Source organism: Lasioglossum baleicum, chromosome 17 (assembly GCF_051020765.1).
Source record: "Lasioglossum baleicum chromosome 17, iyLasBale1, whole genome shotgun sequence".
Taxonomy (NCBI): Eukaryota; Metazoa; Arthropoda; class Insecta; order Hymenoptera; family Halictidae; genus Lasioglossum; species Lasioglossum baleicum.
In genome coordinates, this window is record NC_134945.1 from 9,255,409 (window position 1) to 9,273,307 (window position 17,899).

Consider the following 17,899-nt stretch of genomic DNA (forward strand, 5'->3'; position numbering starts at 1 on the left):
TATTTGACGTACAAAATTATTATTGTGCACTCCGCTGTTCCAAAAAATGGAAAACAACATTAAACGTGTTGGAAGTAGAGCTGTTTATAAAAAAGTTATTAAAAGAACACAGAAAAAATTGTGAATAATGTTGGAATATGAGCTCTTCATACTCTATGCCATGACAATAGCCAATGAGAAGGCGCCCACCGATTTGATTAATCGGTTGTGCCCTCTTCGTTATAGCTTTGTTTTTGCGATGCCACCGATGCTCAGTTTAAACTCTGACCAGGCAACCGACACAACGTGTTCGTTTTGCTAATCTATTTAACATACACTTTTTGCAAAGCGGAAAATAAACTATATCTTTTATTATTAAAATATAGACACGTTATTTTCAATAAATAAAATAAATGCGAAACACGAAACTGAACGAATCAAAAGGGAAAAATTTGTCATAATCTTTAACGCAATCGCTAAAGAAACCTACAATATATTCATACACGAACACAGGAAAAGCAGAAGGCTTACGAAAAGTTATAGATAAGGAGTTGAAGTCCCCCTCAAAAATAGAAGAAAATGATAGCTCTATAATCACTGTTGTATTCGCAACAAAAATATACGTTCAGATTCGCAACGTAGAAAATTTATTGGAAATCCTGACTCGTGAATTTTGTTTCTGATTTCCTTCGCGATAGGTCTATATTTTTCACATGGATCCAACTATTATCCGGCAGTTCAGCGAATCTGCTTTGTCCTCGTTCCGGGACGGTTGTACAAAGACCTACTGCCATGGACATGCGGGCTGATACCGTCCAGAATACACTGGAAGCATTGTTCCCTTCCAGACAAAAATGTGCAGGATGAACCGTTCAATACTAAAGCCACAAATATTTTACAGTTAACCAGTATTATAGATACTTCATCATCTAACTATTCAAGATATCAATGCCACTGCCAATTTAGTAGTTAAATTATCAAGTCATTGGTAGCACAACTAACACAGTTTATTAAATATTTAAACTGCTCACTAATATGTCGAGGTTATTTCAATAGCAACCAATAAATGCGTAATTTTATACAGAAAATAATTTGTATTTTTCGTTATGAGAGCATTACAATAGTACAAACCGCCCCATTAAAGGAGAACAGTAATAGTAATACCCGGAAGGTACGATACAATTGGATTTCAGCTGCAACGCAATAGCAACACCGCTTTCTGTTTAGCGAAAGAAATCGCCGACATAAGAATTTACTGAAATATTCCATTACTGTTTCATTATTCCACAAAATTAGTAAATATTTCCAACAATTCGTGAACCTGCTTTAAACTGTTCTCGAAACCTCGAGATTTGCCATAGTCAAATTATATTTGTCCATAAAAATTTATACAGATACACATTTCTTTATTTTTTTTTTCCAGAATATTTCCTGAAATCGAAAATTAATAAAACCTTCACAAATGCCTGCAGGAAATTCAATATCGAACTATAACACCTATACATCTACTAGTTCGTATTAGCTTATAAAAATGATAGGACTCAATAGTTCATTTGATAAAATGATTAAGTAATTGTGATATTAAAATCAGAAATAGGTCGTCTTGATCTCTGAAAGACCGTGAAAAAATTACACCATTCGAATGCGGATTTGATTCTATTACTAGAGCACGTCTTCCTTTTTCCATTCATTTTTATATTATAACTCTAATATTTTTAATTTTTGATGTAGAAATTATCTTAATTCTTCCCCTGTCTTAAATTTATTAAATAACCTCTCTATAATATCAATTTATACTTTATTTATCTTTTTAATAATTTTAATCTTTAGTCTTTGAATTGAATGATTTTGTAACTTATTTAAATGAATTTATTAAATTTTATATAAAGTAAAATTTACATTTAATTTCGACTTAAACCTATCGTCGTATTAAATATTATTGAATTTTTTAAGATTCCTATTAGCTTTACATTTAGGTAGTTTACGTTTAGGTAGGATTTCGTAAATCACACTCGAATTAATCAAAATAACCGACTTCAGTTTAGTTAAACCTAATTGTTTGTTATACTATAACTACTCGAAGAAATAAAACGTTTACAGTCTCTGAAACAACAAGTACGAAACAAGTACGAAAATAAGTGATTTTTGAAATTTATTTTTACAAAAACTATTTACATTATCAGAGTAAAACTTTTTGGCATACAAGTAGGCAACTGCGAACTACAAGAAAGTATTGTTTGATCTTGATTTTTTGGACCAGATATATGAGGATACTCCCGTAACAAATAAAAATATATGGAGGGAAATGGCTGGGAAATTCGAAAACATCGTCATTCGACAAACCAAAGATCTGTACGGCTCTCGTTCATTAACAGGACTGGAAAAGAGAACGGAGTGGCGAGGTAACAAGCGGTCTACCGTCAATAAAAAGCAGCGACTATATTGCCTCCTCGCTATATTTTTTAATTCAATCCCCGTTTCTAAACCCGCAATTTACCGCGGTGGCTATTCCAAGGAAATTGTGGAACTACAAGGGGTAACAGTTTCAACGACAATTTGAAGAGGTACCTTGTGTATGTGTGTTCTTTACGTACGGTATCGCCAAGTCGCCAGAATCCGGCAGGCGGCGACATCTGGTCGCAACGTTATCTCAGATATCCACCCTGTTTTCCTTCAACCCTCATACCCATCGCAGACCGTACGGAGAACTACGAACTACGAACTATTGGATTTGTTAAGTCACCGACAGGTCGAAAAGAGAAACAGGAACTCGGCAACTGTGTAAATTACAGCAATTGTTTGGCGAATTCCATACAATACCCTGCTAAATCACCAGATCGGGAACGATTTTTCCGGATGAACGAAGCATTGGTCTGTCAAAAAGAACTTCTGAATGGAAAAATCTCGAAATTTTCGACACAATATAGTTGGGATAATGCTGGTGAACATTTCTAAAGATTCAATTTGGCGGATCTTTATGCAAAATAACAATTTTCCACCTGAATTGCTACAAACCGGAGTGATATAGGAATTTATTTTCTCTCTTGATATGTTCAATAGGTTCAAATTGGTATGAAAGTACTTTTAAATTCGTATAATGTTTTTAATGTTGTAAATTACACCTACTCATTTTTGTCGTAAATGCATAAAATCCGTTGTCCAGTTATAACAATTGCAGCTTACAGAGATGCAGCTGAAAAGATTTAAGAGAACAAAGCAGAATAAAAATTACTGGAACAAGTAATTTCCAGTGACAATTGAGTCTCCTCTTATCTAAAGCTTAATTAACCGATAAAAAAAGAACGTAACAAGAATATGCAAAGTCGACAGACGCAAAGTTTCGTAAACGATTCTCTAATTACCAGTAATTCGCTAATTTGTCGGGTGAGAAAAGTATTCTGATTAAAAGCGCGTCCTCCCAAAATTAATTACATAAGCAATTAGAGCAAATAAACGTTACCTTTACAAGCTACGACCGCTTACTTAGCAGATTCAACAAAACTAATTTCCCCACTGCAATTTCTGCGGCCGTGTGTAAGCATGAGAGACGAATTCATTCGCGCCAAAGTGTTTAAACGTAATCGCGTTACCTAGTTACGGTTTTATACCTTGGATTTCAAAGGAAACCCTCGAGAATGCATCTTCTACGGTAAAAGAATTACTGGTCTATTAGTACGGGAGAATATATTAATATTCATATTAATCTATGCCTCTCTTGATCTATTAAATCACTTTCGCGAAGTTCCAACGGAACGTATTAAAGTTTAATCACGCATGTAAGTACTTGGGAATTGAGTTTTTTAAAAGATCGTCTGAAAAATTAACAATCAATTACACTCATTACTCCTTCCTCAGAAGAGTTTTTTAATCGAGAGATAACGAGAAAATTTTATAGACCCATTTACAGCAAATTCAATACATTTTCTCTTCTCTGATATGCATTTGTGACTTATGGAGATTTTCAAACAATGCTAGCATATAAAATCCTACACATTCGCATTCGACTAATTAACGATTTTAGTAAAGTGAAAATAAAGTATAATTTTGTACATTCAGTTTTTCATTCAAGTTTTTAATGTGCCGTATTTCGAAGATTCCACATGCTATCGATACACGAATTTCACACGCGAATAACGCAATGAAACTTATTCCGTGGGCCGCATTTAAGTTAAATAACTTGCAACAAATCCGATCGTCTTGCTTACACGAATTTAGCAAAAAGTCATTCTTTATGTTAGCATGATTGGGCAGAGACCTGGTCCAGCCAATTTAAGATTTATCGTTGACAGCCGAATCTATCTTCGACAAGCGAATTTCGGTATTATTACTAGATTGGTTTTTCCGAAACAATGAAGATGATACAGTGCGGCAAACGCGACAATATCGAGACCGTCCGCGAATCGATGCAATCGCGAATATCCATAAATCGTCAAACCCTTGTGAACCAGCCAACGAACCACAAAACCTGGAAATAGTATCTCCATTTCACCAAGACGTATAAACCATGCATTTAAACTCGAGTCAGAAAAATATTAGGATATAGATAAATCTGTGAAGTTACAAAACAGGATTATATTTAAAATGTGTGATATAGTTAGGCCAATCTGCAAATTGCCAGGTGGTTCATTTTGTGACAACTAGTAGCAAATTGGACAACCTTTTATACCCGTGGTGATTCGTAAAAATTTAATAATTTATTTTTATAATTGGTATAAAACTAATTGGTAAAGCATTACCAACCTATGTTAAATTTCATTCATTTTACAGTCTGGCAACCTTTACCATTGTGTAAAAATGCAGTAGCAACATTCATATGTTAGCTTAGTTAATCTTCTCGCTAACTACCATGGTTTTTACGATCCTTCTACGTTAGAGAATATATTGTTTCAACAAAAACGATTACAATTCTCTACTCTTAGTATCCCATTTCAACGATGAAAATTCCACGTATTAAATGAAATACGGGATGCAAACATGATTAATAACTATTATTAAATATTCGATCCTGTAATTTTTACTTTACACTACCACCTAATTGAATGACTAAGTATTCGGTGACATTAATTTCGATATGAAAATTCTGAAGCCATCCAGTAGTATAAGTACGAATGATATAATAAGAAGAAACTCACGGACTCGTTGAAGAACTCTTCATGGATAATAGTATTAGAACGTAAAGAAAATGTATGAGTGTAAATGAACGTGTCTTTTCTGTGCTTCTCAGACGAGAATTGAAAATCGTGGAGTATCATATCTTTGCAGATACCTGTTCACTCTATCAAAATTCCAGCGGAATCTACATATAATCAAAATGTAGCCGAATTCACCTGACTCCTCGAGTGTTTAATAGAAACCTGGCAGACATGATCCTGGAAGCTCGAAAGGAACTCCTGGAAATACCTGTCCCTGTTTCTCAAGGAACAAGTGAGATATTTGGAGTACCTACTCTTCACCCTGCTTTTTCTCTTGTGTCCCTAGCTAAGGCGAAGTAATGATCTAGGAACTTCTAAAGGACTACTTATTTTTAGAAACTAAAATCAATATAGACAATACTTAAAGTCCTTTTACTTTAAGTCCCTTTAGATCATGAAAAGTATTAGCAGCAGAGTGGAGAAGAAGTTCTTACATAGTATTAAACTAAAGGGAATTGAAATTCTTATGATAAATTACTGATTTAGATTAGTAATGTTACCAGTGATCAGTTAATAATGCTACTTACGACACATATAAACGACAACGGGGTATTACGCAGTAAATGTTATAATATGTATTTCTATGTTTTATGAGTAGACTGCGGATCTTTATGAAAAAGAAAAATTGTTTGAGATTTACATTTGCTTCTTTCGTTAATGATCTGAATAAATTGAACATAATATAATACATCTCGGCGTCGTCATTTAATTCAACTCGCTTTTGCCATAAATTCATAAAATCCGCAGTCTATTTTTAAGTGGTAAATTGTGTTAACGCTATTTCTATTACCGTTTTATGTATGCTTGTATCGACTTTTTTAATGTAGAATCACCCACTTTTCGGTATTCAAAGTCATATATTTATTGAATAATTTCCCTTTAACAGTAAACCTACCGACCACTAAAAGCGATTAAAATGTTTCAGCTTATAAAAATGGACTCTATTTATTTAAATTTTGTGCAATTTTTAGTGCAATATGTGCTTCGATAAAGAAATTTATTGAATCAATTTCCATGTTAGCGACTAAATCATTTCGATAATTGTAAAATGAAAGATATAAAATCGGTCATTTCACCGGCAGTGGTAGGTTTGGTGTTAATGCATTTTTGTAGACTGTAAAACAAACAGTTGGTACAAACAGTGTTAAACAAAGTAGAGAATATAACTATTGACTGTGGAACGGTCAGGCTGATTGTTGCAATGTTCGCGGAAGGTAAAAAGTACGATTGATAAAGTTCCAAGAGCAAGATGCTGCAGGAGACGTTACCTTCAGCTACCTCTAGCTACCTCCATGTTACTTCCAGTATCTACCTTTGCTAAAATTGTGCGGGGAATTTCGCGAATAGTAGTTGATGGTACAAGAACAGTCTTTTTCCATTGAGATTCCGTAGGGTAACGTTGCACACTCGCTGTCGATAAGGGAAGGTATCTACATTTTAGGAAAACTATCCTCGCAAAGGGGAAATCATCCCTTCTGTGTTACCGACCTCTGAAATCTTGGGATATTGGAAGCTGCTGCCCTCTGAGGAAGCCGAGAGCGCATGCGCGTACTCCTTCGATCGTGAACATCTCCTTCCCCGTTAAATTATATGTTCCATCTGAATTTTAAGGGGTGGTGGAAACCACATAGGGAATAGGGTGGCACGAGACGATGGTTGAGACTACTTTTTGCGAAAGAAAACCGCGGAGTAATATCAACCACCATGTTTCAGCCACCGGTTTCAATTCAAATTTTTGCCGTCCCTTTTTCGGCTCTGAAAAGACATGAATTCAAATCGACATTGGAGTTTGAATGCCTTACAATTTCAAGCGCACAGAAATTGGACAGAAAATCAAATACGCTTTAATTCTCGGGTCACTGGATTTAAAATTTTAATTGCTGTCAAAAATTGAAAAGTCTGAACGCATAAGAAGAAATAAAATAAGTATTCCATTGAAAAAATGTACGTTTTTACATATATTGGGTTGGCAAGAAAGTAATTTCGGTATTTTAATGAATTTTAATGAATAAGATATTCTCCCTTTTGTTCGATGATCTTTCGCCAAAACGAATAAATAAGAAAATATTTCATTGATTAAAGTTCATTGCTTGTATAAAGGAATTCGGTTTTATTTCACCTTAAACTACCGAAATTACTTTCTTGCGAATCCAATAGTAGCATATCACGAAGCGAATTATTATACAATATATTGTAGACTAACATTTTCTAAATCATGAATGATCACATTGTTGAACAGAGCTTTACTTCAGTAATTCTACAAGATAAAGCGCTTGCATTCTCATAAATATGTAGAATTTTTTACGATTTTTATATTACAAATTCAAGACAAACAATTGATCAGAGCAAGAAAAATATCCTTAGTTCATTTTTTTGTAAATTAGTTGATAAAATACTCAATGTTTGCACATATAAAGCGAGATATCCTTTGCTTTTCTCTTAGAGAAAAACACGTATGCTTGCATTTAAAAACAAGAAATTATAAAACTAATCTAGACACATACGAGACTAGAAAAATTATCTAAAAATATCATGCCTAGACTGCGGATCTTTATGCATTTATGAAGAAATTGGTTGGATTAAATATAAAACAGTAAAAGATTTTTAAAAATTCGAGAATATTGTGATATTGCTTTTAATGTAACAAAATCGTTAAGGGATGAAACCAATGTTTATGTTATTCCTGCTTCCCACAATCAATGCAAAACATTTTTTGCATAAAGATTCGCAGTCTAATCATACCATATTGAAAAAATTTAACACCTTCAAAGATTACTTTGGTGCATGTAGCTATTTACAATTCTAACGCAACTTGTAACATGACTGTGACGATATTTTGTTCATATTTAAATTGCTTCTAGTGGAGTATTGCAACTACAGTCAAGATGGAAATTAAACGAACGATTGGCGTATGCAGGCAAATGAATATGATGCATCTTTAATAAATATAATGTTTTACTAACGTATTTTTTTTATTAACCATCTAAATAAAAACAAACAAATAATTTCATTTTATATTAAGAGAGAGAGAGAGAAATAAATTAATCTGCTATAATACAGGGTGTCACAAAATTCCTTCAACAGCCGGAAATGGGAGGTTCCTGGGATCATTTGAAGCAATATGTTCTTTTGCAAAAATGTTATCCGCGGCTTTGTTTAGGTTAACGAAAAACACGGACCAATCACGGCGCAACCTAGACGCGAGTTGGCACAGTCGGCCAATAGACAGTTGGCGCGCCACGACTACTATGCCAACTCGCTTCTAGGTCGCGCTCTGATTGGTCCGTGTTGTTCGTTAATAACTCCTAAAGAAAGCCGCGGATAACATTTTTGCAAAGGTAAATATTGCTTCAAATAATCTCAGGAACCTCCAATTTCCGCCTGTTGAAGGAATTACGGGACACCTTGTGTAATAACAAAAGGGTGTCATATTTGCTATTAGTAAGATTCAAATATATAATATTTAATAGATAGATATTTCGTAGAATAGAATACTTAGAAGAATTTGACTCCAGTTTGCTGCAATTCAGGAAGAAAATTTTGACTTTGTATAAAGATCCGCTGTCTACTGATTATCATGATTAAAGATATAAAATGCTCATTTGCTTGTATACGCCAATCGTTACCATACTTCCCGACTCGACTGTACGAAGGCAATTGCTAAAATAAACGCTGGTCGCGAACGTGTTAAAAAAAGATCATTAATATTCAATATTAAAAACTGAAATTCTTGCATTCGGCAGACACCAGGCAGACACCAGTTTCCCATGATTTATTCGTCGCTCGGAGCGCTGCGTCTAAACAACGAATTCCCCCCTCTCGCGGGTCCCGATTTTGCAGAGACATGAACTTTCAACAAGTACTTGGGAAACCTACAAGCCACCATTCAGCGCGCCATCATATAAACTCGAAAGAACATCGAGACCAATAAGAACAAGAGAAAGAGAGAGAGAGAGAGACAGGTGGTGTCTCGCGGCGATGCAAAGCCATCGATTCCGCGCGCAGACCATTTACCGGCTCGCGTTTGGGCGACGCGGGGTGCGGATGGTCGTGAGGAGTGAAGAGAAGAGGAGAGGAGAGGAGAGAAGATAGGAGGGGAGAGAAGATGTGACCGTTGTTGAACGCGAAACGCCGCCTCTCGAATTTTACCCTTAATGGAGAAACTTGCCGGGAGTCGAGCCACCCTGAGCGCGTTGCCTTTATATCCGGGTTTTTACGAGATTCTTTTCCCGACCTTCTCTCTTCCGCGCCTGTTACGTTTACGGCCTCCGCGTTTATATCTGGCGAAACGGCGACTTCGTTACCCCGTCGTAACGAAGAACGATTCGACGTCGTCGGGGCGTTATGCAAAAAACGAGCAGCGCCGTGACAGGATCCACCCCCGACGACGACGGCGGACGACGTACGAAGCTGCTTAGCGCGCTCGTCCGTGAACGCGGCCAGGAGAAAAAAAAATAAAGGAAGAGGAACAGGGTAGGTCGAGGAAGCCGAGACCGGGCCACTGAACAACCCCCTCTGACCGGTCATTATCCGCTCACCGATTACACGGTGAACGTACACGTCGATCAAACGGCGGACCCGAAACATTAATTCACTGCAGCGACCTGTGAACCGGCCCCGTTTACCGAACGCTCTGAAAACGCTTCTGCTCGGACGCCGGCCGTGAATAGGGGTGGCTGGTGCGCTTGAAAAAATCGTGCCCGGCTATTGAATAATGATGGACGGTTCTTAATACGTTCAACGGCGACCCGATTTTTTCTCGGCACTCTCCGCGTCACACGCCACTGTCAAACGCTTGTTACCGGACTGCAGATTATTGATCTATACATTTTGATCGTATTCAATGCTTTTTTTACCACGCGGCATTTACCTATCAACGTTTTCGATAGAGGGTGCGTTCCGTTTCACGCTTCAAGCGCATACACTGTACAGTGTATGCATAGAGACTCTTATACTACACTATACAGTGTATGCGCTTGAAGCGTGAAACGGAACGCACCCAGAGTTTCGTGTTGATGTTCTTTTACTGTTGCAAGACAGTGATAGAAATATTAGGTTTTGCTTTCAGTTAGTGTATTCATAGCCGCATCAACGTCACAGGTTGCTAGCAGAGCATTTTAAAATAGTAAAAGCATTAAAGGAATTTCAGAATGTCAACATGTTGTCTTCGGCGTACTAAGATTGTTACAAACGACTTGTTTTCTCAAGCAAAATTACCCCCTCCACGGTTGAAACCCTGTATATACTGAATTTGATACTACGATTGAAATATCTCAGTTTTATCTTTGAATGTTAATTTAAAAACTCTACGAACTTCCGTTCCAGCCCAATATGATCTGTCTCAAGAAACTGTATTCTATTCCGTCAATCAGTCCTCGCGCGAAATTATATCAAAAGCAAACCTCAGCATTGCGAGGCATAACAAACATTGACACAAGTGAAAACGACCGACAATGGCCGGACACAGCGCCGAAATGCTACTCGAACCCAGGTGTATGCCAAATGGATTTTAATTCTCTATTGTTTCGAACACTAAGCTCCGTATGAATGAATTTTACTCCTCCCTCTCGCGATGTCGGCTATATCTAAGAAGAATCAGCCTTTGTTCGCTTTGCGCCGGCCGCGCGCATCCATATTGCATATTTCTCCGGGCGTAGCGGCGGTCGATTTCAATCGGCGGATCGGGCTCGAACGTTCGGGAGAGAGTTCTACAATTACCGGCACCGAAACCGCGACGGCGTTTTCATTGAAAGCCGAAGCAAGTTTACTAAATGGATGGGGGACCTGGGTAAGAGGCCGTAAAGAAGACCTGTGGCGCGAGCGCACGCCGATTATGCAAAACAAAAGGGAGGTAGATGCTTCCCTTTTTCGCGAGAGTTCGCGGGCTTCCCGGTATAATTCCTGGGGGTAGCGAACGATAAAAGAAAGAGAGTCGGAAAGGGAAAGAGAGAGAGAGAGAGGGGGAGGAAAAAAAGGGAAGAAACATCGTGATTTAAGGACGAGTTTCGCGGCTATGTGGCCACTGCCACCGGCGCCCCTATAAATTTCCGTTATGCGATGTCTTTTTGCCCGCGGAATTCAACGACTACACGGGAGATGCTCGCGCCGGGCACGAAGAGTACTCTTGCTGTAATGGAATAACGGCTATTAGAAGCGGGATATTATCGTCGGCGCACACGGCCGCTTCGGCGAAGGCAGGCTATCGATCGTTTTTGGCTGCGTTTCGCCTGGCTACGCGGGAAAGGGAAAGTGGCCAACCCGGTCCGACGATTCTTTTGCTGTACCGTGACCTTCCGAAGCTCTCGAAAAACTTGGTCTCGTCCTGACGTTATAATACAACTTCGACACGGCCGAATCGAAGTTTCAGCGCTCGGTAACGGTTCGTGATCGGTAATGATGCGATGCTTGGCATTTAAAGGTGAGGAACGTCGACTGAACTTTGCGGTGGTGCCGCGTTTAAAAGTACGGTATTGTGCAAAAGTCGCCACATACAACAAACGTTACAAACGTTTCTCGAAATTTGTATCAAAAGTTACAACGATTTGAATGAAACACCCTGTATATGAATATGGACGGGCTGAAGGAAATCGAAAACGTTTTCTCGGAAAAATAACTGAATATCAGAGCCGCATGGTCGTCCGGAAACCGCCACGATATTACGATATCTTGGGAAACAATGGCAATTTTTCCCGTAGAACTGGCGTGGACAACTGGGTCATGAATTTCCGAGAGAAGCGCGTCTACGATCGTTTTAGGCTTCCTGTCGCGTTACGTAGCGACGGGAGTTCGATGTCTTTACGAACCGTTTACACGGAAAGTAGAGTTCATCGATCGGCAGGGCTGGGACTCGCTTACGTGACCTGAACTTCCGTTCTACCGTGAGTTGAACGAAGAGGCTGGCCCTTTCTCATATTCATAGGGAACGCGCGCGTCGCGGCCCTGTGCTTCGTCGAATCCAAGCCTGCCGTGGTTAATCCGCTTTAACGCAATTTCACTTGCGACTCGTTCTTTTTTTTCTTTCTTCAACGAGGTACAAGCTGGGAACCCGCGTTCACAGGGGAGGCGTATTTTTCTGCTTGCTCGACACCCCTCGTTATTAGTCGCAAATAGGACGCGCGAAATTGCGGTTAGATAGTGTAACGAAGTTCGTTGGACGATGGTAACTACGTAACCGGACTTTTCATTCGATCAATTTACAACCCTTTGTTCTGCACCTGAACGGCTCACTGACTCGGAGAATTCCAAGCTTGGCCTGAACTACGAACTTCTTCAACCGCCGAGAATGCGTTCTTTTCTGGAACGCCGAAGCTTGGGCAAAGTGTTTATTTTTAGTGAAAGGGATTTCAAGATCAAGCGACAGCGCGATAACAGGCTTAGAAACCATGGAATGTGCTTTGCTACGTTTCGTTGATCCTGTTGTCCCTTTGGAAACGAGTAGCTCGAACCTCTGTAACTACAATCTTCAGATTTTTAAAGGTAGAACGGCAGCTATTTATAACGCTAGGTTTATGGAGCATTAAAAGTAACTATTTTACAAATAATCCTGTCAATCTTTGATCATGATTACTCTACAATATTAAACACAGTCGACCTGGAAATATTGTCTGCTTGAAGAATAGTATCCGACCAGAGCTTCATTTTTAATTTGATGAATAATAATATTGATTGTCCCCCTATCCTTATGCAAATCCATTTCTATGTACCTGAACGTGTTTCGAGATATAGAGCAGGATTTCAAACACTTAAATCCAAATCCACATATGCATTAATAAATCCTATAAACCGCAAATGCTAATTTATAGTAATTTATAGCTAAATTATAATATATTGCAAACGCTAACACATTATACATATAATAGTATTGATTTTTTAATGGGTCGTTACACACATTCAAAAGAAAATTACTTATATACAATAATACCCTACTTACATATATCCAATAGTTTTGTACATGTCCCCTCTTAGTTAAATTACGTTAATTCTTTTTGTTATTCTATTGTAAACATTTGTGTAAAAGGACTCCGGTCCGTTCATAATAAATATAATAATAATAATTACTTTATAAAAATAACAAGAATGTGTGTATCCGAATTCTGTTTAGCCACTCTTTATAGAACATATACCCAAAGAAATAAATTTGTTGAGTAATTCCTCACGAGTGCATCTTTACAATATCACTCATCGTAAATTAAAAATATTAGGACCCGTGTCAAAATGACCCCAGTGTTAATAAAACCAAGTTGTTATATCTTGTAAGTTTACTACAGAGCAAATGAAAATAATACGCTCTGCAATTTATATTACATTTCTGCTAAGGCTTTACGTCTCTCCAGTTATACAGGGTGTGGCTCCATAAGTGGTACAACCGGGAAGGAGGTGATTCTACATATGAAAATACGCCAAGAGAAGAAAAAACATTTTTGTGACGGCCTATTTTCGAGGAGATTGGATTTGAAAGTCTGCCTGATTCGCGTGCCCTAGCATCTGTAAGTAGAACCATAGTACATAGTAGGTCATGCACAGACGCGGCAGCTGATTCTTATTCAATAGCACGCGTCCTCGTCGCATTTTCAAAATCAATTTTTCGCGAACACGAGGCGTCGATTCCTTTCTTTTACCTTATTGTTGTACTTCAATGTATGCATATACCAATTTTAAGTGTATGTGTAAAATCGTAAGCACTTATTCCACCCCTTTTACTTCTATTTCTTGGCTTTACTATTCAGACTGACGACAATACTAATGTTTTAATGCAGTTTCAATAAATAATTGATAAATAATTTTCCACATATCTCCATATATGATAATTTTAAAATCATTTTAAACTAAATCCGCTGTAGAAATTCGAAAAATTAATGAAGTTCAAACATTTTAAACGGATAATTCATGTAATTCGGATACCAAAGTTGGAACTTTGAACATATTCTCTCAAAGCCATTTTTCTTCTTTCGGTAACCGACAAAACTCGCTTTACGTTCGACTAATTAGTTTTGACTTTTGCGCGAGGGTTGCTAATGAGATTTCGCTCCTATTAACGGAGCTCGTTTTGATCGATTCCTTCCCTTTTAGATAGAGAAACTGGTATTTCCTATAATAATCGTATATTTGCTTTAACGTGCTATCCCTCTTCCAGTTTCAACATTTTAGAAGATTTATGAGAACAGGTCATTATAATAGATAAGATATCTATTTATTATTATATAAAACAAAGGATGCCAGTCTTGTACGTATCATTTATCAATGTTATTGGCATAGTTCTCTCCTCTATACGAGATCCAAAAATATTATAGATGTAATAATTATTCTTAAACGACCGAAACGAAAAGATCCAACAACATGTATTCCCTATTTTGGACCATGGATTACACATATACGAGTTTACAAAAAAAATGGGTAAACAATTAATGTTCAGAAAAATTGGAAAAAATGTTTATTTCTTAAATATTGTCTAAACAAATAGCTGTTCCTGAAATTTTCTGATGCCACTACATTTTTCGATCCAATACGCACCCCCTAGTACCCGATATACAGGGTGTCCCAAAATTCGTGAAAATCCCGAAAGGGAGTGGTTCCTCATGAGGCCATTTCAAGCGACACTTTCCTTTGCAAAAATGTTATCCCCGGCTTTGTTTAGGAGTTATTAACGAAAAACACGGACCAATCAGAGCGCGACCTAGACGCGAGTTGCCACAGTCTGCCAATAGACAGTTGGCGCGCCGGGGCGATTCTGCCAATTTGCGTCTAGGTCGCGCTCTGATTGGTTCGTGTTTTTCGTTAATAACTCCTAAACAAAGCCGGGGATAACATTTTTGCAAAGGAAAGTGTCGCTTGAAATGGCCTCATGAGGAACCACCCCCTTTCGGGATTTTCACGAATTTTGGGACACCCAAAAAATATGGTTCTCACTAAACTTTGAGGATTTCCTTCACCCCCTGGATATGAATCATTCCAAATAAAGAAAACATCGTGCCAAACATTTTTCAATAAACAATATCGTCCAAAAACTTCATTAAAATAGGTGTGTAACACCCAGAAATTGTTCCCTGTAAGTCTTGTTGTAACTGTTGAGCAGGGTTTTCGCGGGCTTAAATATTAATATCGTAAAAGAATCACGCCGCGATTTCCTGGGGCGTGCTTACATCCATCCCGTGGGGAATATATCAAACAGCCGTGCGTCCTATTTCGACTTCGAGTAATTCTGTCTACGATCCAATATCGCCCGGCCCATAACTCGAGCCCGACAAATCGCAATTCATGCGCGCTGGCGTTGCTCCATCTTGGACGGAGGTATTAGGAATTCCTTCGGATGCCTGGCCGAAAGATGACGGCCGTGTATGCATGAGTTACAAGCGCAGTTAGGTCGATAAGTCATTAGTAGAATCGTGCCGGTGAGCATGAGCTACGTACAGAAACACGTTGTTACGTGGGCATCAGCACTGCTACAGTTGCGTTCAAGAATATGGATGGCTTGATTGGTCCGCTGTAAACGGGTTTGCACAGGGATAAGGCACCACCGTCCTATACCATGCATGGAAATTCAATTTATCGGACACCATTGCCGGTTCCCACTAAGATTTTACCCCTTGAACACGTTCCCTGACCTAATTTTCACCAGTGCAATCACCAGGGTGTACCAACTAAAGTGTTACAAGCTGTTTTCTCAAGCTTTAATGAAGATATGATATGATATGAAGACATGAAATGATTAAGAGGGGCGAGCTAACATTTTAGTATGTATTACATTTTTTAAAAGGAAGTAGCATTGATTTTTTGTTCTATTGTAATACCTCGTATTAAACTGAATAGCATTTACTTGGACCATTTGTTTTTGTTGTATAACGTTTGCAACTACTCGAATTTTAATGTACAAAACACATTTTTCTTCGAAAAAATACACACAAACAATATCTTTAATTTTAGTCCCACATTTCTTTTTTTGCCAATTTGTACCACAAATTAGTCTCTGCTGATGAAGTCACATTCAACAATTCAGTTCGCTAAAGAACGCTTTTGATTTTGTTTATAGGAGTTGTTTTCTTAATGAGTGACCCAACAAATATATACGAAGTTAAATTAATATACACTCACTTAAAACAGAAGATGGACAAGTTCCTAAAATATTACCGGGTTGGCAAGACAGTAACTTCGCTATTTTCACGTGAAATAGAGCTCAATTTTTTTTATTCAAGCAACGAACTTTAACGAATAAGATATTTTCCCTTTTGCTCGATGATCTTTTGCCAAACAGAATAAATAAGAAAATGGTTTATTGATTAAAGTTGATCGCTTGAATAAAGAAATTCGATTTCATTTCACTTTAAAATACCGAAATTACTTTCTAGTCAACCCAATACTATATTTCAAGAACTTGTCTATCTTCTCTTTTGAGTGAATTATATTAATTTAACTTTGTGCATATTTGTTAGGTCACTCATTAAGAAAACAACTCCTACAAACAAAATTAAAAGCGTTATAAAAATCGCGTCGATAAAAACGCGATATTTTGTAAAAAAAATGAATACTGAAAATAATGTCAGAATTCCATTACGCATTCTTATAATTGTCATTCGATTAAAAAAGGATGGTCTGTTTTAACTACAAGCTGGTATTTTTGCCGCGTATCTTACGTTGTTATTAAATCCTAAACTGTAATTAATTCACAGTACGCAGGATAATAAATATACTTCTCGGAAACGTTTGTATCGCATTATCTTTAATTCGTCAGTCATGTTTCGCTCGAAAGAAAGAACTTTGGTGTAGACTGTAAAAGAATTAGCGCAATAAGGGGCTAATCCAGGAAAAAGCGGAAATAAAACGGGGACGGCAATTAATTTAGCACTGCGCTTCAGTAACCTCGTTTTTACGAATGACAATCAATAGCTTGGCTTCCACTCGAAGTTTAATGAGTGGAGGCAGCTGCCCAGGTGGCATTAGTCACGAGGATGTAATTTGTAGTCCGCGCCCTGCTCTCCTGCACGTATTCTATAAGCGTGTGTCACATGCGGTATTCTCTGCAGGAATAATTTCTTATGTGCTTCTATGGACTTTTGTTTTACAAAGTTGAATTTCAAAACGTTTTCCAGAAGATTGAATATCTACTTTTATACAAGAAATGCCTTGAATACCAAATTGTATGTGGGCAAAATAATGATGTAAAATTGATTTATACTCCTTTTAATGAAATGTGATTCGAGGAGTTCTATACGATTTTGAAATGGTAATTTATGGCAAATTGTGGTTTTCATTAAATTTTAAAATATTGTTTTGTATACAAACAATCTTTTATCACAATTAAATAATATCATCTAGACCTTCCTTATAAAAATTTGTGGTACATTCTCTCTCTCTACTATGACGTTACAGTATTCAAAATTTCTTAACATTTTTCTGACAAAAATTTTTGAAAGCCAAACGAGATTTTACTTTTTATGACAATAATGTAGACATTGCATAACGAGGACTTACCTTGATAAAACGACCCAATATATATTGCAATAACCACTAATTTTTATGTAAGCCCCTCCCCCAGCTTTTCTGAAGTACCCTAACCGGAAACTAGAAATCCCCTATTATCATGAAAGTTTGCATGCACATAGAGCATGGAAACATATTTCTAACGTATCTTTTTCAAGCTGCCCATTTTCATAATAAGCAATAATGTAAATAAATAATAAGTTATATGATACACAGAACTCTTTCCATCTTCTTGTATTTTTCAAATCCTAACT

At 37.4% G+C, this 17,899-nt stretch overlaps 1 protein-coding gene across 12 annotated transcripts in view; it reads right to left on the reverse strand.

The window, feature by feature from the left end:
* LOC143217586 (dystrophin, isoforms A/C/F/G/H) overlaps nt 1–17,899 on the reverse strand; it is a 1,095,306-nt gene that overhangs the window by 656,009 nt on the left and 421,398 nt on the right. The window lies entirely within an intron of this gene.